The 25,646-nt window shown below is 44.4% G+C and overlaps 1 pseudogene; it reads right to left on the minus strand.

The window, feature by feature from the left end:
- Positions 1–545: 545 nt before the first annotated feature.
- The window catches only part of LOC141197809 (uncharacterized), a 97,954-nt pseudogene continuing 72,853 nt past the window's right edge, over positions 546–25,646 (minus strand).

Genomic DNA, 25,646 nt, shown 5'->3' on the forward strand with positions numbered 1-25,646 from the left:
ATTTATGGATATCTTGGCTGATAACTATTTGCCAAAACTATGTTTGGTTTAATTTTTTCCTCCTGTGAGTGGTTGTAGTACCTAGGATCATCTAGGGATAATTAGGGTGATACGACAGAAAGTGGGGGTGCCACAACTTGCGCTCTTTTAGGGTGTAAACCTCAGCGGAAAGGAAGGGTAAATAATGAGGGATAACAAATAGGGAAAGGAGTGAGCCTCCATCCCCACCTCCCCTACCTGCCTTTAACCCCTGATTTAATTTATATGGCCTAGGAATTACATACATTTTTTTCATTTCTATAGTGACAATTTGTAAAATTTGATCGGGAACATATGTAATAGTTCTTTTTTAATAAGGTATAAATAAAGTATATACATTTTAATGGAGATTTTTCTTTGTGAGACAAATTTACATACACACAGCTCTACTACATATGCACATTTACATACACACAGCTCTGCTACATATGCACATTTACATACATACACAGCTCTGCTACATATAATGTCTGTAAAGTGCTGTGGAATATGTTAGCGTTATATAAAAATAAAGATTATTATTATATGCAAATTTGCATACACAAACACTGTGTACACATTTCCTCATTTTGCAGTTCCTTCCAGGTCATATGAATGATTACATGATCGGAAAGGTCCTTGAGCTAGTCAGGTGGAAGGTTTTTCAGCTGCTCACTCAGGACGTGCAGCCTCTGTACAGGTCCTGGTACCTTCCCCTCCTGCTCTGCACCAATCAGTTAGATACAGGTGGGGCTGGAGGAGAGAGAGCAGTTCTCTCAGTGATCAGGAAGGACACTGTCTCAGCATTCTCCTCTGTCACAGGATGCTGCCTCCAGTTTATAAGACACACTTACTTATTAACAAGATATTTTCATGCTAAAAATATGTCTTATAGGCCAAGAAATATGATACGTTCTAAAATGATTTCCCTTTCTCATTTATTAATACGTCTGTTATATCTCTTTGTACAATGTGTCAATAACACATAGTTTATCTAAGTCTGAGTTATTTTTGATGGTCAACAAAATACAATTTTCCAGTAATTCATTTTTCACACTCTAGGTATGACAATGGCTTCTCTGTGTGGGATTTTTTACTTTTTAAGTGTTGTCCACTACATGGACAACACCTTCTCAATCCTCATGTTTGGTCCTGTTAAAATAAAAGCACTGATACAAACCTCCCATGGAGGCGTCGTTCAAGCGGTGTCAGCACTTGCGTTCCCGGGGCTCATGTGAGGTTGTTACGTCACGTGAGCTCTTCAGCCAATTAGTGCTGGCGTGATTGTCCCCATCTTCAGACAAATTGAACATCAAGTCAGAGAGCAGCCGCAGCCCTGGCTTCCTGTTGATGTTCAATGCATCTGAAGGCGGGGATAGTGAAGCCGTCCCTGATTAGACACAGGACTCATGTGATGTAACAACCTCACATGAGCCCCGGGAATGCGATTGCCGACACCGCTGGAATGGAAAATACGAGTCTTTTTATTTTAACAAGCCAAATATGAGGAATGACAAGGAATTGCCCTAATCGTGGACAACCCCTTTAAGAAAGTACAATTTTCGCTTAAAACATTTCCAACATTCTGAACATGAAAAAGGCTTCTCCCCTGTGTGCCTTCTCTGATGTTTTTTAATAGTTGATTTCCGTGTAAAACATTTCCCACATTAAAAACATGAAAAAGGCTTCTCCCCTGTGTGAACTCTTTGGTGACTAAGAAGAGATGATTTCTTCACAAAATATTTCCCACATTCTGAGCATGAAAAAGGTGTCTCCCCTGTGTGGGTTCTCTGGTGCACAACTAAACCTGCTTTCTGGTTAAAACATTTCCCACATTCTGAACATGAAAAAGGCTTTTCCCCTGTGTGGATTCTCTGGTGCCTATCAAGATGCGATTTCTGGTTAAAATATTTCCCACATTCTGAACATGAAAAAGGCTTCTCCCCTGTGTGGGTTCTCTGGTGCTTAATCAAAGCTGATTTACGGTTAAAATATTTCCCACATTCTGAACACGAAAAAGGCTTCTCCCCTGTGTGGATTCTCTTGTGGCTATAGAGATGTGATTTCCGGTTAAAATATTTCCCACATTCTGAACATGAAAAAGGCTTTTCCCCTGTGTGGATTCTCTTGTGGCTATAAAGATATGATTTCCGGTTAAAATATTTCCCACATTCTGAACATGAAAACGGCTTCTCCCCTGTGTGGATTCTCTTGTGGCTATAAAGATATGATTTCCGGTTAAAATATTTCCCACATTCTGAACAGGAATAAGGCTTCTCCCCTGAGTGAATTCTCTGGTGACCAAGAAGAATTGATTTTGTCACAAAACATTTTCCACATTTTGAACATGAAAAAGGCTTCTCCCCTGTGTGAGCTCTTTGGTGACGAAGAAGACACGATTTATTCCCAAAACATTTCCCACATTCTAAACATGAAAAAGGCTTCTCACCTGTGTGGGTTCTCTGGTGGTTAACAAAAAGTGATTTATAGTTAAAACATTTCCCACATTCTGAACAGGAAAAAGGCTTCTCCCCTGTGTGACTTCTCTGGTGTATAACAAGATTCCATTTCTGGATAAAATATTTCCCACATTCTGAACAGGAAAAAGGCTTCTCCCCTGTGTGAGTTCTCTGGTGTATAACAAGATTCCATTTCTGCATAAAATGTTTCCCACATTCTGAACAGGAAAATTGCTTCTCCCCTGTGTGTGTTCTCTGGTGCTTAACCAAATCTGATTTCTGGTTAAAACATTTTCCACATTCTGAACAGCAAAAAGGCTTCTCCCCTGTGTGAGTTTTCTGGTGCTTAACCAAATTTGATTTCCGGTTAAAATATTTCTCACATTCTGAACAGGAGTATGGCTTCTCACCTGTGTGACTTCTCTGGTGTATAGCAAGATGTGATTTCTGGTTAAAATATTTCCCACACTTGGAACAAGAAAATCTTTTCTCCACTGTGTGAATTTTTTGATGTTTAAAAAAAGGCTTTTCGAAGTGAAAATTATTTCCAGATTCTGAATGTGAAAATGGCTTCTTTGCTTTAGGAGCAATTTGTTTTTTAATTCTTATTTTTTTACTTTCATTTTCCTTAGCAGTCGGTAATGAATCAGAAGACGAGACCTGTTTCAAAGCATCAGATGACAGAACTTTGCTGTGAAGGGATGATGGTAAATCTGGAGTAATGGCATTCACTTCAATTGTATCATGTGGGATATCAAGATCATTTGATTTAAAAATTGAAGATGTCAGTTGTCCCTCTGATCTCCTGGTGAAGTCATCTGCCAAGAAGAAAAACAATTATTTTTGAATAAAATATACTTGAATTTTATATTGTTCAACATTTCTACTTAAACTGTCTGTAAAAATTGCAAGTTATATAAAAATATAGAATTATTCACTAAGACAATGACAGTTCACAGTCTAATAGAAAACCTCATAGGATGAACCAGTGGAGTGCGGTGTTCAACTGTTTATTCATTCTGCTTCCAAAATACGGAATAAAAAGCCACCAAACAATGTTATGTAGGTGAAAATTATAGCAATAACAACTTCTACTGATCTCACAAAAATCAAGCCCCCACTCAGGTCCATCACCTGTCAATGGAAAAACAGAGGTTTCCACATTATTAGTGACTAAAAGGCTCTTAAAAAGCAACATGGCTTCCATAAACCAATCCACCAATATCCGCTTCTCCCAAAGTCAAATCTCCCCCTCACTTCTGAGCCTTGCAGTGCGCCCAAACCACATTTAGCATCCATGTATTTGACATTACTATAGTGAGAAGAACCCACTTAATTTACGGTGTGTGTCTCCTGGAGCACAATCTGGGCACTATGTGTTGGGAATTAAAATAGTATTTTGGAATTTTCACTCTCCAACATCCACTACGTGCTAATTTCTAGAAAGTGCCTGTAGAGTCAAAATAGTCACTACTCCTAGGGGATTTCTACTGCTCTGGTTTTCTGCCATTTTGTCATATTAGGGCTTCTTCAAAAGAGGTGTCCCATCTCCTTTGTGTCCTGCTCTGTCACCAGGCGATGTCTTATTCATTCTGCAGGTGGTACTAGTAATGGAGGTGTCGGAGCAAGAAGCTCTAGGCGGCCCAGGCTCAGCCCAGCCACTAAGATTAGGGTGCCTGGGACCTATAGTACCATCCAGTCTGGCAGTATTGGTGTGTGTGCTGTCCAGCTTGAGTGATCAGCTTCCTGCTTTAGCCAACTGGAAAGCACCGCACCCTAGTAAAGCTCAGAGCATATTGCTGGAAGATGCCAGATACAGGCTTGGTATCCTCTGGTTCAGTCCTCTGTACTCATCTCACAGCTTGTTTATTTGATTCCAGTTGTGACCCCGGCCCACTTACTGACTACTCTTGTGTCTTCTGATTTTGTATTTTATCTGCCCTCCTGGTTCTGACTCGTCTACCCGACTATTCTTCTTGCCAAGTCACACCACAGAATAGCAGGTAACACCGAGGCCCAAGCTTAGGGGTCTCTGTGTAAGTCCTTGTTCATCACCCTTTAATGCTTAAAGGGTGATGAACAAGAAAATTCCTGAGATCTGGAAAACGGGGTGGATAGTGCCAAGCCTGTTCGTAGGAGCCATCTTTTCAGCTGCCAGGTGCCCATGAACAGGGCCCCAATACATTGTGTCTGCAAATTATTCCAGCAAGATCTGCATTCAAATAGCTAAAACCTTTCTTTCTTAACCTGCCATGTGCCCAGACAGAAGTGTACAACTGTATATAGGGGATTGTCGGATTCAAGAGAAGTTGGAAAATAATTTGCAAAAGTCCATTTGTTTTCTATTATCCTTTGTGAAGATTTCCAAAGTTATCACCACATAAAGTGACACACGTCAGATGTGAAAATTGGGGCCTAATTAGGAACACAAAACTGGCTGCAGGAAGAGGTTAAATCAGAGTATTTTGGACATTAACTACTGTAGTCAAAAATTGTGGCATTTGGTTTTTATACCTTGAGAAAGGCGCTGATCCCGCGCAGAAATGAGTTGGTATTAATAAAAATAGCCTCTTCATTCCTGCAGCGCAGCCTGCCTAAACGTGCCAGCTTCCATTTTTTGCCTAGTCAAAAACTGTGAGCATAGACAATAACACATCTACTAAAATGACCAAACTCAACAGTCTTCATCAATAAAAGATGAGTAACTACTGGTGAAACCTCTCTGGGGTAATTAGAGTATGGGGCTTGGTGGCTCTTGGCAATCTAAACTATCGTAAGGAACAATATTTTCTATCAGATGAGTTTCAAGAAGAAATATTAGACATTCAAGGAGAACTTTTTATAATAGTGCAGGGATGAGGTGTCTTAAATTTAGATCTAAGGCATTTGGAAGAGGCAATGGAGATCTTTTTAAAAGACTACCAGGGAGTTACAGAGTCAAATAAGTGAGGCAGGACAATCCCACCACAATCAAACCATCACACAGAACAAACCTGTAAAAAATAGACATAAAATAAAAGAAAATGTTACATCCCCAACAACAACATATGTATGGGGGGAGAACTCCGACACTAAACCGGAGTTGCATTAATTTATGGTGGACCACTGGAGCTACTATGAGTCCTGGCCAGAAGAGTAGAGAAAGTATTAGCGCCCCCATTTCAGGAGAGATTGTGCAGTAATCTGAATTCATTAGGACCGAAAACATAATGGAATTTATGAAGTGGAGTGAATCCATGAAACCAGGACTCAAGCCATGCCAACACATCTCCTGCAGGCGGGAATAAATGTACACTGCTCAAAAAAAATAAAGGGAACTCTTAAACAACAGAATATACAGTTATATGAAAAAGTTTGGGCATCCCTATTAATCTTAAGCTTAATGATTTTTAAAAATTGGTGTTTTTGCAACAGCTATTTCAGTTTGATATATGTAATAACTGTTGGACACAGTAATGTTTCTGCCTTTAAATGAGGTTTATTGTACTAACAGAAAATGTGCAATCTGCATTCAAACAAAATTTGACAGGTGCATAAGTATGGGCACCCTTATCATTTTCTTGTTTTAAATACGCCTACCTACTTTTTACTGACGTACTAAAGCACTTTTTTGGTTTTGTAACCTCATTGAGCTTTGTACTTCATAGCCAGGTATATGCAATCATGAGAAAAGCTACTTAAAGTGGCCACTTGCAAGTTGTTCTCCTGTTTGAATCTCCTCTGAAGAGTGGCATCATGGGCTTCTCAAAACAACTGTCAAATGATCTGAAAACAAAGATTATTCAACATAGTTGTTCAGGGGAAGGATACAAAAAGCTGTCTCAGAGATTTCACTTGTCAGTTTCCACTGTGAGGAACATAGTAAGGAAATGGAAGAACACAGGGACAGTTCTTGTTAAGGCCAGAAGTGGCAGGCCAAGAAAAATATCAGAAAGGCAGAGAAGAAGAATGGCGAGATCAGTCAAGGACAATCCTCAGACCACCTCCAGAGAGCTGCAGCATCAACTTGCTGCAGATGGTGTCACTGTGCATCGGTCAACTATACAACGCACTTTGCACAAGGAGAAGCTGTATGGGAGAGTGATGCGAAAGAAGCCGTTTCTGCAAGCACGCCACAAACAGAGTCGGCTGAGGAATGCAAAAACACATTTGGAGAAGCCAATTTCTTTTTGGAAGAAGGTCCTGTGGACTGATGAAACCAAGATTGAGTTGTTTGGTCATACAAAAAGGCGTTATGCATGGCGGCAAAAAAACACAGCATTCCAAGAAAAACACTTGCTACCCACAGTAAAATTTGGTGGAGTTTCCATCATGCTTTGGGGCTGTGAGGCCAATGCCGGCACCGGGAATCTTGTTAACGTTGAGGGACGCATGGATTCCACTCAGTATCAGCAGATTCTTGACAATAATTGTAGTGCCGGCGTCCCTGCCCTCTGCTAGGCAGGGACGCTGTTCCCCTCACCGCTCTGCTCCGTGCCCGGCGTCCCTCTCCCGCTCTGCTGGCAGCGCGCGCTCCTTCCCGGCCACTGTGCTTAGGGCGCGCGCACGCGCCCTCCCTCCCTCTTAAAGGGGCCGCGCGCGCCGTCCTAAGGAGTCCCCGGCCAATGGCCGGAGGACTTTACCATATATAAGGCACCTCCTCCAAAATGGAGGTGCCCGAGCAATGTTGTTGCACCGTTCTACTCTGCTTCAGCCCTCAGGTCCCTTGCCAGTTACCTGCCAGATTCCTGCCAGCTTGCTGTCCTAATCCTGCCTGATTTCCTGTTACCTGCCTGCCTGCCTGAGGTCCGACGGTCTGCCTTACAACTCCGGTCAGTCTGTCTAAGGACCAACTTGCCCGCTCACCTGGGAGCGCACATCAGCTACCTGCCTGCTTGCCTGAGGTCCGACGGTCTGCCTTACAACTCCGGTCAGTCTGTCTATGGACCAGCTTGCCCGCTCACCTGGGAGCGCTTCTCCGCTACCTGCCTGCTTGCCTGCCCGGAGGCTCCGCTGTCACGTGCTGTGACCACCAGCTATTCCAGACTCTTGCCCGCTCACCTGGGAGCGCTTCTCCGCTACCTGCCTGCTTGCCAGCCCGGAGGCTCCGCTGTCACGTGCTGTGACCACCAGCTATTCCAGACTCTTGCCCGCTCACCTGGGAGCGCTTCTCCGCTACCTGCCTGCTTGCCAGCCCGGAGGCTCCGCTGTCACGTGCTGTGACCACCAGCTATTCCAGACTCTTGCCCGCTCACCTGGGAGCGCTTCTCCGCTACCTGCCTGCTTGCCTACCTGGAGGCTCCGCCGTCACGTGCTGTGACCACCTGCTATTCCAGAGACTCTCGCTTGCTCACCTGGGAGCACACATCCTCCATCTGCCTTGCTAGCCTACCTGGAGGTTCAGCCATCACAGGTCGTACCTACCCTTTACCTAGAGACTGCCCCGGTCACTTGCCGTGACCTCCAGCCCGTTCTTCCAGAGACTGCCCCGGTCACTTGCCGTGACCTCCAGCCCGTTCTTCCAGAGACTGCCCTGATCACTTGCCGTGACCTCCTGCCCGTACACCCAGAGACTGTCCCGGTCACCTGCTGTGACTGCCTGCCTGGTCGCCACCCGCTCCCTTACAAGGACCGCTCCCTTGTATAGTAGCCCAGAGGTTCCGCCTCCCAGACCCGTTACAATAATGTTCAAGAATCAGTGATAAAGTTGAAGTTATGCAGGGGATGGATCTTTCAGCAAGGCAATGATCCAAAACACCGCTCCAAATCTACTCAGGCATTCATGCAGAGGAACAATTACAATGTTCTGGAATGGCCATCCCAGTCCCCAGACCTGAATATCATTGAACATCTGTGGGATCATTTGAAGAGGGCTGTCCATGCTCGGCGACCATCAAACTTAACTGAACTGGAATTGTTTTGTAAAGAGGAATGGTCAAAAATACCTTCATCCAGGATCCAGGAACTCATTAAAAGCTACAGGAAGTAACTATAGGCTGTTATTTTTGCAAAAGGAGGATCTACTAAATATTAATGTCACTTTTCTGGTGAGGTGTCCATACTTATGCACCTGTAAAAAAATTTAGAATGCAGATTGCACATTTTCTGTTAGTACAATAAACCTCATTTCAAGGCAGAAACATTACTGTGTCCAACAGTTATTACATATATCAAACTGAAATAGCTGTTGAAAAAACACCAATTTTTAAAAAACATTAAGCTTAAGATTAATAGGGGTGCCCAAACTTTTTCATATAACTGCAACTCCAAGTAAAACTTCTGTGAAATCAAACTGTCCACTTAGGAAGCAACACTGATTGACAATCAATTTCACATGCTGTTGTGCAAATGGAATAGACAATAGATGGAAATTATTGGCAATTATCAAGACACCCTCAATAAAGGAGTGGTTCTGCAGGTGGGGACCACAGACCATATCTCAGTACTAATGCTTTCTGGCTGATGTTTTGGTCACTTTTGAATGTTGGTTGTGCTTTCACACTCGTGGTAGCATGAGACGGACTCTACAACCCACTGAAGTTGCTCAGGTAGTTCAGTTCATCCAGGATGGTACATTAATGCGAGCTGTGGCAAGAAGGTTTGCTGTGTCTGTCAGCGTAGTGTCCAGTGGCTGGAGGCGCTACTAGGAGACAGGCCAGTACACCAGGAGAAGTGAAGGGGGCCGTAGGAGGGCAACAACCCAGCAGCAGGACCGCTACCTCCGCCTTTGTGCAAGGAGGAACTGGAGGAACACTGCAAGAGCCCTGCAAAATGACCTCCAGCAGGCCACAAATGTGCATGTGTCTGCACAAACGGTTAGAAACTGACTCCATGAGGGTGGTATGAGGGCCCGACGTCCACAGATGGGGGTTGTGCTCACAGCCCAACACTGTGCAGGACACTTGGCATTTGCCACAGAGCACCAGGATTGGCAAAGTCGCCACTGGCACCCTGTGCTCTTCACAGATGAAAGCAGGTTCACACTGAGCACATGTGACAGAGTCTGGAGACGCCATGGAGAGCGATCTGCTGCCTGCAACATCCTTCAGCATGACCGGTTTGGCAGTGGGTCAGTAATGGTGTGGGGTGGCATTTCTTTGGAGGGCCACACAGCCCTCCATGTGCTGGCCAGAGGTAGCCTGACTGCCATTAGGTTACGAGATGAGATCTTCAGACCCCTTGTGAGACCATATGCTGGTGCAGTTGACCCTAGGTTCCTCCTAACGCAGGACAATGTCAGACCTCATGTGGCAGGAGTGTGTCAGCAGTTCCTGCAAGATGAAGGCATTGAAGCTATGGACTGGCCCGCCCGTTCCCCAGACCTGAATCCGATTGAGCACATCTGGGACATCATGTCTCGCTCCATCCACCAACGTCACGTTGCACCACAGACTGTCCAGGAGTTGGCGAATGCTTTAGTCCAGGTCTGGGTGGAGATCCCACAGGAGACCATCAGCAACCTCATCAGGAGCATGCCCAGACGTTGTAGGGAGGTCATACAGGCACGTGGAGGCCACACACAATACTCAGCCTCATTTTGACTTGTTTTAAGGACATTACATCAAAGTTGGATCAGCCTGTAGTGTGTTTTTTCACTTTAATTTTGGGGGTGACTCCAAATCCAGGCCTCCATTGGTTAATAAATTTGATTTCCATTGATGATTTTTGTGTGATTTTGTTGTCAGCACATTCAGCTTTGTACAGAACAAAGTATTCAATGAGAATATTTCATTCATTCAGATCTAGGATGTGTTATTTGAGTGTTCCCTTTATTTTTTTGAGCAGTGTATATTACAACCATCAGCCACGCTCAACTTAGAGATATATCATGGCACATGTGTAATGTTTTTTTTTGTTTAGTTTATCACAATCCTGTTTGAAGTTAGATTTAACCCCTTAACCCCCGAGGGTGGTTTGCGCGTTAATGACCAGGCCAATTTTTACAATTCTGACCACTGTCACTTTATGAGGTAATTACTCTGGAACGCTTCAACGGATCCCCCTGATTCTGAGAATGTTTTTTCGTGACATATTGTACTTCATGATTGTGGTAAAATTTCTTCGATATCACTTTCGTTTATGTGTGAAAAAAACGGAAATTTGGCGAAAATTTAGAAAATTTAGCAATTTTCAAAATTTGAATTTTAATGCCTTTAAATCAGAGAGATATGTCACACAAAAGAGTTAATAAATAACATTTCAAACATGTCTACTTTACATCAGCACAATTTTGGAACCAAAATTTTTTTTTGCTAGGGAGCTATAAGGGTTAAAAGTTGACCAGCGATTTCTCATTTTTCCAACAAAATTTACAAAACCATTTTTTTAGGGACCACATCACATTTGAAGTGACTTTTAGAGGTCTTTATGACAGAAAATACCCAAAAGTGACACCATTCTAAAAACTGCACCCCTCAAGGTGCTCAAAACCACATTCAAGAAATTTATTAACCCTTCAGGTGCTTCACAGGAATTTTTGGAATGTGGAAGAAAAAAATTAACATTTAACTTTTTTCACAAAAATGTTACCTTAGACTCAATTTTTTTTATTTTCGCAGGGGTAACAAGAAAAAATGGACCCCAAAATTTGTTATGCAATTTCCCCTGGGCACGCAGATACCCCATATGTGGGGAAAAAACAATTTGCTTGAATAATTAGCGGACGCCATGTTGCTTTTGGAGAGCCCCTGTGTGCCTAAACATTGGAGCTCCCCCACAAGTTACCCCATTTTGGAAACTAGACCCCCCAAGGCACCTATCTAGATGCATAGTAAGCACTTGGAACCCCCAGGTGCTTCACAAATTGATTCGTAAAAATGAAAAATTATTTTTTTTTCCACTTTTTCATTTTTACGAATCAATTTATGAATCACCTGGGGGTTCCAAGTGCTCACTATGCATCTAGATAGGTTCCTTGGGGGTTCTAGTTTCAAAAATGGCGTCACTTGTGGGGGAGCTCCAAAGTTTAGACACACAGGGGCTCTCCAAACTCGACATGGTTCCAATTTGTTAGCGGACACCATGTCGCGTTTCGCCATATTTTGAGAGCTATAATTTTTCTATATTTCGGCTGACAGAGTCATGTGATGGCTTGTTTTTTGCGGGATGAGTTGATGTTTTTATTTGTGCCAGTTTCAGGCACATGACAGTTTTTGATCGCTTTTTATTCCGATTTTTGGGAGGCAGAATAAACAAAAAACAACAATTCAGGAATTGTTCTTTTTTTATTTTTTTATTCTGTTCCGCGTGTGGTAAAATTGATAAGGCAGCTTTATTCTTCGGGTCAGTACGTTTACAGCGGTACCACATTTATATAGTTTTTCTATGTTTTGGCGCGTTTACACAATAAAAGCTATTTTATAGAAAAAATTATTTTTTAGCATCGCTTTAGTCTGAGAGCTATAACTTTTTTATTTTGGGGCTGATGGAGCTGTACGGCTTGTTTTTTGCGGGACGAGATGACATTTTCAGCAGTACTATTTTTATTTATATTCGTCTTTTTGATCGCGTGTTATTCCATTTTTTGTTTGGCGGTATGATGATAAAGCATTGTTTTTTGCTTCGTTTTTTATTTTTTTTACCGTGTTCACTGAAGGGGTTAACTAGTGGGACAGTTTTATAGGTCAGGTCGTTCCGGATGCGGCGATACCAAATATGTGTACTTTTATTGGTTTTTTTTTGGGTTTTTTTTGGTTTTTTTTTTCATAATATTTATTGATGGGTACATTATATTTTTATTTTTGGTGGATTATTTTTTTTTTTTTTTCACTTTCTGACAGTTTTTTTACTTTTTTACTTTGTCCCACTATGGGACTTTCACTTTTTTTTCTCTGATTGCCTGCATGGCATAGGAATGGAGTACCATCCCGGTGCCGTGCAGGCTGTCAGAGCTGGACAGGGAGAAGATAATTTGGAGATGCACTGCGCATGTCCAAAAAATCTTCCTGCTGTCTGGTGACCCGGATGTTGTCATGACGACATCGGGTCGTCATGGCAACATCCTGAAAGCCGCGGCAGACCAGCGCTGGAGGCCGGAAGAGGAGGTGAGTATACCGATCACCTCCCCTTAGCCACCGCAATGCTGCGATCGACTTCGATCGCAGCATTGCGGGGGTTAATACGCCGGGAGCAGTGCGGGACCGCTCCCTGCACATAGTACCGGGTGTCAGCTGTGACAATCAGCTGACACCCGGCGGCGATCGCGCCCGCACAGGCTGTGTGCGGGCGCAATCGCCATGACGTACTAATATGGCACAGGCTCTTAAAGCCCAGTGCACAGATGCGTATTAGTACATCATAGGTTGTAAAGGGGTTAAAATAAATTTTAAAGTTTAGAAAAAGGGAAACTCTGTGAAGTTTGGCCAGAAAGACTGGACCTGGTCTTGTAGGGACCATATGAGGACATTCAGCAGCACAGAAGGGAGAGAAGGTAGATTCATGCAATAAGATATCAGGGATCTAGAAAGCCAACAGCATCATTACCGTTCGTTTTCTCTTACAGGTCCATCATAATTTAGATTTTCTCACTTGTCAGCACATATTACATACTCTGCCATTTGGCTTTGCAGTTTACAGATCTGGGCAGGTAACGGTCAGCATCTACTAATCCCAGGGGGTAGGTAGATCCTCCAGGTTGTAAGTTCTAGAGAAAATGGCTTTTAACCCCTTAAGCCCCGGAGCATTTTCCGTTTTTGCATTTTGGTTTTTTGCTCCCCTTGTTCCCAGAGCCATAGCGTTTTTATTTTTTGGTCTATATGGCCATGTGAGGGCTTATTTTTTGTGGGACGAGTTGTACTTTTCAACGCCATTACTAGTTTTACCATGTCGTGTACGGGAAAACGGGAAAAAAATTCCAAGCGCCGTGAAATTGCAAAAAAAGTGCAATACCACTGAGGTTTTTTTTGTTTGTTTTTTACCACGTTCACTGAATGCTACAACTGACCTGCCATTATTATTCTCCAGGTCATTACGAGTTTGTAGACACCAAACATGTAGAGGTTCTTTTTTATTTAAGTGGTGAAAAAAAATTAAAAAAAAAAAAAAAAAAAATGGTGCCATTTTCCGAGACCCGTAGCGTCTCCATTTTTTGGGATCTGGGGCCAGGTGAGGGCTTATTTTTTGTGCACCGAGCTGAAGTTTTTATAGATGCTATTTTGGGGTAGATCCGGTGTTTTGATCGCCCGTTATTGCATTTTATTGCAATTTTACGGCGACCAAAAAACTTAATTATGGCGTTTAGAATTTTTTTCTCATTACGCCATTTACCGATCGGATTAATTCTTTTTTTATATTGATAGATCGGGCGATTCTGAACGCGGCGATACCAAATATGTGTATGTGGGTTTTTTTTTTTAATGATTTTATTTTGAATGGGGCGAAAGGGGGGTGATTTAAACTAGAAGCAGCAACTGTCCGATCGCCTCTGCTACATACAGGGGACCAGCAGATCCCCTGTATGCAGCAGAAATGGTCCTGTGCTATGAGCGCCGACCACTAGGTGGCGCTCATAGCGACAGGATCATTACAACCACTGGTGTCTGCTGCAGACCCAGGGTTGTCATGACCACCCATCGGTGACCCGTGATCATGTGACGGGGTCGCCGATGGGTGGGGTAAGTGATGCTCTTCCAGGAAGCGCGCGTTTAATGCCGCTGTCGTAGATTGACAGCGGCATTTAATATGTTAACAGCCGCGGGTGGATCGCAATTCCACCCGCGCCTGTTGCAGGCACATGTTAGCTGTAATAATCAGCTGACATGTGCTCGGTTCAGTGCGGGCTCAGCGCCGGAGCCCTCACTGAACCGAGGGATAACGACATGCGCGTACTAATACGTGACATGTCGTTAAGGGGTTAATGCCCAAAATCATTTGAACAGTTTTTGGTGGAGCAGAATGTTGTGGTCTAGAGGCAAAATGGTGATCACATGATTGTAATACAGCCGGACTACACAACTGATAAAACAGATGCAGACAGTGACTGAGAAGAATCTGTGACTTCTCTGCATTTAGTGGTTACTACTCACCTGGGTAGTCATATGTAGGAATCTCCTCTTTACACCGCTCATCACCCCTTACATATGTCTCTGTAGTATTAATATGGGTCAGATCTTCACCCTGAAACAAATATTGTAAAAGTCACAGACAGATGGAGAAGTCCCATCTATGATCAGCTCTAATCCGGCCATCTCCACCGTTCTCATTACACAAATATAAAACATATAATACTGGTGGATAAAACAAGATGGAAGACAAGACCTTCACAGCCGTCTACACATCATAGGGGAGATCTCATGATACCTTCTCTCCATCTACCTGATGATCCTGAGAAACATTGGGATCTTCTTGTTTACAGTCCTGTGGAAGAAGAGGACGGGGACATCTCTCTGGTGTTGTCCTCTTACTGGATAGATCTGGAGGAAACACATACAGGGACTGAATTCATTCTTTACATACAGATAATTATAGGCCGTGTGTATTTAGTCCTGTCTATTACCTGGTGATGTGAGGGGCTGGGGAACCTCCATCATGACGTCCTTGTACAGATCTTTGCGTCCTTCTAAATACTCCCACTCCTCCATGGAGAAATAGACAGCGACATCCTGACACCTTATAGGAACCTGACACATACAATGATACAGTCATCCCCCAATCCTTAATAGTGTTACTGTATAATGTCCCAGCATTCCCAGCAGTGTCACCTCTCCAGTCAGCAGCTCAATCATCTTGTAGGTGAGTTCTAGGATCTTCTGGTCATTGATGTCCTCATGTATCAGGGGGTGAGGTGGAGGCTCCGTGATTGGGCTCAGGGGTCTTCCCCATCCCTCAGACACAGGGGCCTGACAGCGCCCACTAGAGGTCTTCTTCACTACTGTGTAATCCTGGTTATGGAGAGACACATTAATAAATCTCACTCCAGACATTTCCAGAGTCCTCACCTCTCCAGTTCTGTCCATCTGTTTTCCCATAGATAAGAATGATGTAAGGTGACGTCATCAGAATCTCTCACCTCTCCAGTAAGCCGGAAGAGGATCTCTAGGGTGAGGTGTAATATCCTCTCTGCCATCTTGTCTCTGTCCATATCCATCTTTGATGGGTAAATCAGGAAAATTCTCTTATATAGAAGATCTTCACTGAGAGGATCTGATATTGTAGAGATCTGAATGAGAAGAAGATGAGCCGATGTAACATCATAAAAATCCTGGGTAATAATACAATTACTGGAGAGAATAAGGAAAACATATGAGGAGATTTATTATTATACAGTATTTAGTTTTCTTCCTTACATCTAGTAATAAAACCTATATATTTTAGGCCACAGACAGCAAGCAGTTCCTTCCTTTGAGTCTGCAGCTGAAGACGTTTCTCATAGACTCATCTTCCATAAAGTGAATTCTCTAATCATTTATTGACACTGGAATCGGCATTGGTAATACTGCAGGAGATATTCATTACACGTGACATGAGAAATAGCTACTTCATGAAGAAGACGACATCTTCATCTTCTACTTTGGCTCGGGAACATATTTGGTCAGAGTCAGTCACTGACTACATCACCCCCGGCCGTCTATATAAATGTTTCCCGTCTTCCTTAGACTTTAATCTTCTATCACATGACATCTCATGTCTGATTCACACACAGAAGTTTGAGGCACTTATAAAAGCTTATTTGTTTGCACAAATACCGAGGACAGAAATTATTTGAAACCAAAGTCTCTTTTGGGATTTATTTCTGGCCTTCAGCTTTTCTATATGACAAGAAAAGACACCAGAAAAAAGGCAGATATTAAAATGTTGCAACAGAAAATTGGCACCAACAATTTTTGTAAAAAGAAAAAAAAAACATGAAATATTTTTTTTTTTTAAATTAACTCTTTTGGGCATCAAAACAGAGATGTACACTGCAGGGGTGGCACAGATGCGGCTGTAACAAAAACCCTGGCAGTTTAACCACTTACTGCTGTCAAAAGCAAACATGGCATCTCAGAAGGTTGACAGAGTTCGGCTCAATGCCCCTTCTCCCTCAAGTACTCGATAGTATGGGGCTGCCTAGTTACTACGATATTTAAATGCCTAATAATGGTGTCTGGGCCTGCAATGTACGAAAGTCTATTAGGTCGGGCCAAAGGGAATGTCCAATAAGTTACCTTTTAACACCCTCATACACATTAGACTAAAGTTGCATGAAAGCACTGATTTCGGGGAATTTGGTTGACTATATAATGTATTTGGGGGCCTGAATTTCACAAGCTAATCTGTTTGTTCTTCCTGTAGATAATCCTCCACTAGAGGAGTCTGGAGGCGACTCTCTCATACAGACCACAGGAAAGTTGGAATATTTGTGTGTATGGGGGAGTTGGGAGAGATAGCCATCTGCCAAATGACCGTTCGGCCAATATCTATCATGTGTATAGGGCCGTTAGTATTACACTGACAGGGATAATACAGTAGTACAGTGCATCACCTGAGCAATCAGAGGCTTGTATTTGTATGATCACACTAATGAGAGTTGGTTAACAAAGGTTTAACGTGACTAAAGATATCACAGTTTTGGCAACAAGAAATATCCATCACTGTTGGCAAAACAGACTCACTACACAATGTTAAGTCACGTCCATAACAACTTTATTATACTCTATTATCCTATACACGGTGACGTAGATAGAAATCACAAGTCCTACAGCAACATCTCTAATTGGGCCCCACCAACCTTAAAAAGGAGAATAATATATATACAGTACAGACCAAAAGTTTGGACACACCTTCTCATTTAAAGATTTTTCTGTATTTTCATGACTATGAAAATTGTACATTCACACTGAAGGCATCAAAACTATGAATTAACACATGTGGAATTATATACTTAACAAAAAAGTGTGAAACAACTGAAAATATGTCTTATATTCTAGGTTCTTCAAAGTAGCCACCTTTTGCTTTGATGACTGCTTTGCACGCTCTTGGCATTCTCTTGATGAGCTTCAAGAGGTAGTCACCGAAAATGGTTTTCACTTCACAGGTGTGCCCTGTCAGGTTTAATAAGTGGGATTTCTTGCCTTATAAATGGGGTTGGGACCATCAGTTGTGTTGTGCAGAAGTCAGGTGGATACACAGCTGATAGTCCTACTGAATAGACTGTTAGAATTTGTATTATGGCAAGAAAAAAGCAGCTAAGTAAAGAAAAACGAGTGGCCATCATTACTTTAAGAAATGAAGGTCAGTCAGTGCAAAAAATTGGTAAAACTTTGAAAGTGTCCCCAAGTGCAGTTGCAAAAACCATCAAGCGCTACAAAGAAACTGGCTCACATGAGGACCGCCCCAGGAAAGGAAGACCAAGAGTCACCTCTGCTTCTGAGGATAAGTTTATCCGAGTCACCAGCCTCAGAAATCGCAGGTTAACAGCAGCTCAGATTAGAGACCAGGTCAATGCCACACAGAGTTCTAGCAGCAGACACATCTCTACAACAACTGTTAAAAGGAGACTTTGTGCAGCAGGCCTTCATGGTAAAATAGGAAACCACTGCTAAGGACAGGCAACAAGCAGAAGAGACTTGTTTGGGCTAAAGCACACAAGGAATGGACATTTGACCAGTGGACATCTGTGCTTTGGTCTGATAAGTCCAAATTTGAGATCTTTGGTTCCAACCACCGTGTCTTTGTGCGACGCAGAAAAGGTGAACGGATGGACTCTACATGCCTGGTTCCCACCGTGAAGCATGGAGGAGGAGGTGTGATGGTGTGGGGGTGCTTTGCTGGTGACACTGTTGGGGATTTATTCAAAATTGAAGGCATACTGAACCAGCATGGCTACCACAGCATCTTGCAGCGGCATGCTATTCCATCCGGTTTGCGTTTAGTTGGACCATCATTTATTTTTCAACAGGACAATGACCCCAAACACACCTCCAGGCTGTGTAAGGGCTATTTGACCAAGAAGGGAGTGATGGGGTGCTGCGCTAGATGACCTGGCCTCCACAGTCACCAGACCTGAACCCAATCGACATGGTTTGGGGTGAACTGGACCGCAGAGTGAAGGCAAAAGGGTCAACAAGTCACCATTTCCGGTGACTACCTCTTGAAGCTCATCAAGAGAATGCTAAGAGTATGCAAAGCAGTTATCAAAGCAAAAGGTGGCTACTTTGAAGAAACTAGAATATAAGACATATTTTCAGTTGTTTCACACTTTTTTGTCAAGTATATAATTCCACATGTGTTAATTCATAGTTTTGATGCCTTCAGTGTGAATGTTCAATTTTCATAGTCATGAAAATACAGAAAAATCTTTAAATGAGAAGGTGTGTCCAAACTTTTGGTCTGTACTGTATATATAATATAATAAACATCTGTAATGTAATCAAGAATCCACATTGTGACTTTAGTTTCGTCCAAATTTTTCATATTAATACAGGAAGGAGAAGAAGAGCAGAGAGAAAAGAAGAAATTCAGGCAAAAAAGGAAGGGACTAAAAGAGAAAAGTAGACAGGGGGGAGGGGGATTGGGAAGGGGAGTGGGGAGAAGGGAAAAAAAAAAAAAAAGAGGAAAAAATCACACCCCAGTCTAGGACAACCGTTTGAACAAAAATCCCCCAATGGCGATCATGTCTGAGAGTCGAGCTGCACAAGGCTTCCATATTCATTAGATTGCTTCAATTAAATCCAATAGAACCACGTTTTATAGAAGACCTCATATCTATTGTAGAGAGAAGCCGTCAAATCCTCCATGTACATTAAATCATTGACCTTAGAAATCCAGAGGGACGGGCTAGGTGGATTAACTTTCTTCCATAACAACGGAATACAAGCTCTGGCAGCCTTCACCAAAAATCTTAATAGGGAACGTTTGTAGGAGGAAATAGAAGTCTCACCGAGCTGTAGAAGGAATAGTTCAGGACTAGTGTTGAGCGAGTATGTTCTATTAACCCTTTCGCCGAGTATGCTCTGGCCGAGCTCCGAGTATTTATAGCTGCTCAGTGATAAGGTTAAATCGCTCCCGTGTGCATGATTTGCTACTGTTTGACAGCTTTATTACATGTGAGGATGATGCGCCCCCAGGGCCGTGGGGTACTCGGCAGCCGGGCCTCTATGGATGCCGGTGGGGTTGGATATCACGGTGGCTGGCCCGGTCAGTGGCCCAGGGCGGTCACCCAAAAGGGGAATTATTTATAGGGGATTTGTAAAGTGTTCGTGACGCCACCTGTGGAATGCGGCTAAAGGGAGCCGCCGCTGCGGAGCAGTCCTCTGAGGCAGATGGTAGGGCAGCTTGTGATGGAACGGCTCCCCACAGGTGGAGCGGGCCTCAGGGCAGCATGGGGTAATGGATGGTGGTACAGGGGAGAGACGGCCAGGGCGGTTCAGGAAGAAATGACGGACACTCACACGGGGGTTCGCTTCAGTACCTTTACTGGTGTAGATGCAGGTATGGTCCAGGGTACTCGGTAGGCAGGGTGCACTTCTGGACTCTCACCAGTGAGTGGGTACAGGGCCCCCTGATCCATTACTTCCACTTGCTAAGCTTCTGACCTGCCTGGAGCTAGGCCTGGCTTAATTACTGTCTCTCTCTCTTGCACCTGCTGACCTGGTGGTAGGGCCTTCTCTTGGAGATCACTCTCCCTGGACGCTGGGGCCTCCGTGATTCCTAGCCCTGGTACAATAGTCAGCGTTGGTCGACCTGGGACTTGTAGTCCTCCAGGTATCCGGTGGTCCCTACTGGGTATAAAGGGGCCCCGTAGGCACGGACCCAGTGTCTGGTGTATAGTTTGGGATGAGCCTGGTACACTCCTCTGCCCCCTCGACTCCTCTCTCCTTTCCTCCTTACCGTCGGCCACCCTCAGGGCCCTCACTAGGCTTCAACTCGTGCTGTAGGCCTTGGCTCGCCTAAGCACAGCAGCCTGCGTGCTGCCTCTTCACTGATCTCCTAGCGTCAGCACACTCTCAGACTAAACACTGCACTCAACTGCCTGGCTCCACCCTCCATATATATATATCCCTAACAGGCTCCCTCTGGTGGTGTGAGGTTGTAGGGTGGAGGTGTGTTAATGTGTGAGGGCCTCTTGTGGAGAAGTCCATCCATGCACCCTACTGGGTTCTGTGGCACCCGTGGGCAGCAGGGCACCACAAGGAATGTCTATTTCTTACACATTCCTCACATGTAATAAAGCTGTCAAACAGTTGCAAATCATGCACACGGGAGCGATTTAACCTCATCACCGAGCAGCTATAAATACTCGGAGCTCGGCCCGAGCATACTCGGACAGAACATACTCGCTCAACCCTATTCAGGACCCATTTCAGATGAAATGCCTGTAATCGACCTGATAATGCTTTTCACTTTAGTCCAGAACAGTTGTAAAACCGGACAAGACCAAAAGATATGAAGGAAATCTCTCTCGTCTGATCCACATCTCCAACACTTAGGGTCAATAGAGGGGAACATTTTGTTCAACTTATCCGGGACCCTGTACCACCTTCAAAGGAGTTTGAAATTTGCTTCCGGAAGCCGAGAACTTATGGAAGATTTATGCGCTAAGGACAGCACCTTTTCCCTTTGTTCCATGGAGAGAGTGATACCCAAGTCCTCTTCCCATTGTGTTAAAAATCTGGGAGGAAGCTGATCCATTGCGTTAGTTAGCATTGAGTGTATGGAGAAAAGTGCATGACGAATCACCCCCTTACCCATGCAAAGATTAACCAACACGGAAGGGGTTCGTGTATATTGAGCGTAATTTGGAAGGGAGTGAACAAAGTGACGCAGTTGGAGAGAATGCCATGTGCCCAGTTGTAAGGGATCAGTAATCGCTTGAAGTGCCTCTAAAGAAGGCCAATCATTATCTACGCCAATCTGGAAAGCCCTAAACCTTCCCTGAGAAATCCAAAGTCTAAAAACAGGATTTGACAAACCAGTGGAGAAGTCCGGAGAGCCGATAGTAGCGATAAAGGACATGGAATGGGAAGGAGAAGTTTGCGTATCTCTGGTCTGGAGCAGCAGTAGAGTGTAGCAATAATTGTGGGATGAGATTTCAGTGAAGATTGTGAAAAGAAAGGTACCCAGGGGAGAGAAGCTAAAGTGGCCTCTGAAAAGCTTTGTTCTATTTGTACCCATGGCTTCGCCGAGGCATGCTTACACCAATCTATAACTCTAGACATAAGAGCAGATAAATAGTATGTTTTTACATCCGGAAGGCCCAAGCCTCCCCGACTTTTTGGTTTACATAGAAGGGATCGCTGGAGTCTAGCTGGTTTGTTAGCCCATATGAAACCTATTTGCAAGGACACGATAGATTTAAAAAAGAGCTAGGGATTTTAATGGGAAGAGTTTGAAAGAGATATAATATGTGAGGGAGGATATTCATTTTAAGAATTTCACATCTGCCAAACAAAGTAAAGTAAAGTTAAGATCATTTTGAACAATTAACTTTAGTGTTCTGGAGCAATGGTAAGAAATTAAGTTTGAAGATGGAATTAATATCAGCAGAGAGGAGAATGTCTAAATACTTCAGGGACTGAGATGACCAACGAAATTTGATTGAATTCTTTAATGAGGAAACTAATTTCAAAGGGAGATTTATATTCAAAAGCCTCTGACTTAGTTAAGTTGATTTTAAAATTAGACAAAAATGCATATTTTTAAATTCCAACATCAAGCTAGAGAGAGATACAATCAGGTTAGTTATGAAGAATCACAGGTCATCCGCATAGGCTGCAATTTTGTAAGAGATATTTTGAATCTTTAGACCCATAATGTCTGGGTTAGACCGGATACACCAAAAGAAGTGAGGATAAAGATTAGGGGGCTGAAGGGAGATCTGCAACCCGATAGATTTCAACACCTCCTACATGAACACCCAGTTGACCCGGTCAAAGACCCTTTCGGCATCTGTGGATAAGAGCATCAAAGGGGTGCCATCCAATTTGGCCCTATAAATAAGATTCAAGGCCTTGGTGGTGTTGTCCCTTGCTTCTCTTTTGGGCATAAAGCCCGCCTGGTCAGGGTGAATAATGTCTCAGAATAAGGAAACATAAAGTCTCAGGTTTCACCTCAATGTACACTGTTCATGTGTCTCACTAATGGGGTGTCACAGTCATGGTATATATTGCCCAAATGCTCCCCCACTCTCTTCCTAGACTATCTCTTGGTCTTGCCTATATAGTCTAGGGGGCAGGTGCATGTAGCCATAAATAAAAGTCCGTGGAGGAACTTGAGAAAGATTTACATGGTCTCATCCAATTACATGTACAACTTTCTCCACATCTAAAGAAACCACAGACTCTTCTATCTAGCCAAGTCCCCTAGGAAGCCGGTTTTTTATAGACTCTATGCACTAAACAGTCCCTAATTGACCGACACTTTCTAAAAGTTATTGTGGGAGACGATCCCAGAACACCCTCAGATCTGGGTCAGCCCCAAGCATACCCCAATGTTTTCTGAAGATATTAAAGATACAGTCACTCTGATTGTCATAAATTCCTAATACTCGTCTTATCCCATCTTTTCTTGGTCTCTTGGTTAGGTATGGAGGAGTGTCTGTCTTTCCCGATTTTCAGCAATTGATTGTGTGGAATACAAAATGTACTGTAGGTACCTTCTTCGCTGAATCTGGTGTTCATGTCTATTGCCTGTATATTAAAATCTGTGACACTTGAACAGTTCCTTCTCAACCGTAAAAATTGGCCTTTGGGTATTCCTTTTTTAGGGAGATGGGGTGGTGGCTATCCCACTTCAATAGTTTATTAATGCTTGAATGTTTATAGTATATGAATGTCCCTAGGGTCCCATCCCGTTCTTTCTTGATTGGTACATCCAGGAAAGGCAACTGGTTATAACTAAACTCAGGCCCACTCTATTGATGTTGAGTTCCCTGACAAATTCAAAAAATTGTTCACTCGTCCCTGACCAGTTGATAAAAGTGTTGTCTATATATCTATACCATACCCCAATATGTGGATGCCACCACTTATGATCATCCCTGAATATTGTGGATTCCTCCCACCAGCCCAGGAATAGATTAGCATATGAGGGGGCACAGGGGATCCCCATCGCAGTACCCCTGAGCTGGTGGAAGTACTTCCTGTCAAAAAGAAAGAAGTTATGAGTACGAGTGAGTGAATTTTAGAAGATCCTCCATGAAGTCATTATGTCTGCTATACTCTACTGATCTCGATTTCAAGAAATGTCTTACTCCTCTGATATCATCCTCATGCGGTATATTACTGTACAAAGCCTCGATATCTAGTAAGGCCTGCTCCCCTACATGCATGTATACATGCTCGAGGGTCTACATGTAGGGGAGCAGCCAAAGGGAAAACCATTTTCCCGAGGGATTATTCCAACTGTAAAACCTCAGGCGGTACTGTGGGCGCATTATACATACTGCATAAGGGGCATAATAGGAGCATTGCACTGTGTGGGGGCATCATACGTACTGCATAAGGGGTATAATGGGGCATTACACCGTGTGCGGGCATCATACATACTGCATAAGGGGCATAATGGGGGATTACACTGTTTGGGGGCATCATACATACTGCATAAGGGGCATAATGGGGGCATTACACTGTGTGGGGGCATCATACATCCTGCATAAGGGGCATAATGGGGGCATTACACTGTGGGGCAGTAAAGGGGCCCTGTACTATGAGAACAATACGTTTCCTCCCTTCCTGTCTCCATAGTTGGGTCGTATGTACCTATTACAGGAAACAGAACAAAAACCTTATGATTCTTATAAAGGGGCAACACAAGACCCCAAAAGAGTCTCCGTGCTGAAGGGGTTAATGCCCCCTGCGCTCAGTAATGGGGGTCTCCACATACCTCCACCTGCAGAGCCGCCACCACATATATGGCTGCTCTGTGCGCACAGGAGCTGTGATGAGGTCACAGGAGGGGAGGAGTCAGGGGTCACATGATCAGGGGCCTCAGTGGATGCAGGACTCTGCTGTGCGGGTTGTCATGGTGCTGGATGAGCTGAAGTTTATGTGTGGGGACAGGAAGGGTTTACAGTGTGGATGTAGCAGAGCTGCGTGTGTACGAGGTGTACGGAGCAGAGCCGCGTGTGTACGAGGTGTACGGAGCGGAGCCGGGTGTGTACGAGGTGTTCGGAGCAGAGCCGCGCGTGTACGAGGTGTACGGAGCGGAGCCGCGTGTGTACGAGGTGTACGGAGCAGAGCCGTGTGTATACGAGATGTACGGAGCAGAGCCGTGTGTGTGTACGAGGTGTACGGAGCAGAGCCGCGTGTACGAGGTGTACGGAGCTGCGTGTACGAGGTGTACGGAGCGGAGCCGCCTGTGTACGAGGTGTACGGAGCAGAGCTGTGTGTGTACGAGGTGTACGGAGCAGAGCCGCGTGTGTACAAGGTGTACGGAGCGGAGCCGCGTGTGTACTAGGTGTACGGAGCAGAGCCGCGTGTGTACGAGGTGTATGGAGCGGAGACGCGTGTGTACGAGGTGTACGGATCGGAGCCTTGTGTGTACGAGGTGTACGGAGCAGAGCCGTGTGTGTACTAGGTGTACGGAGCGGAGCCGTGTGCGTACGAGGTGTACGGAGCGGAGCCGCGTGCGTACGAGGTGTACAGAGCGGAGCCGCGTGCGTACGAGGTGTACGGAGCAGAGCCGTGTGTGTACGAGGTGTACGGAGCGGAGCCGTGTGTGTACGAGGTGTACAGAGCGGAGCCGCGTGTGTATGAGGTGTACGGAGCGGAGCCGCGTGTGTACGAGGTGTACGGAGCAGAGCCGTGTGTGTACTAGGTGTACGGAGCGGAACAAGTGTGTGTACGAGGATTTACGGAGCGGAGCCGTGTGTGTACGAGGTGTACGGAGCGGAGCCGCGTGTGTACGAGGTGTACGGAGCGGAGTCGCGTGTGTACGAGGTGTACGGAGCGGAGCTGTGTGTGTACCAGGCGTACGGAGCGGAGCCGCGTGTGTAGGAGGTGTACGGAGCAGAGCCGCGTGTGTACGAGGTGTACGGAGCGGAGCCGCGTGTGTACGAGGTGTACGGAGCAGAGACGTGTGTGTACGAGGTGTAGGGAGCGGAACAAGTGTGTGTACGAGGATTTACGGAGCGGAGTCTTGTGTGTACGAGGTGTACGGTGTGGCGACACGTGTGTACGAGGTGTACGGAGCAGAGCCGCGTGTGTACGAGGTGTACGGAGCGGAGCCGCGTGTGTAGGGAGCGGAGCCGCATGTGTACGAAGTGTACGGAGC

The sequence above is a fragment of the Phyllobates terribilis genome, unplaced genomic scaffold (assembly GCF_046119375.1).
Source record: "Phyllobates terribilis strain yellow unplaced genomic scaffold, ASM4611937v1 Scaffold_88__1_contigs__length_6355796, whole genome shotgun sequence".
Classification (NCBI taxonomy): Eukaryota; Metazoa; Chordata; class Amphibia; order Anura; family Dendrobatidae; genus Phyllobates; species Phyllobates terribilis.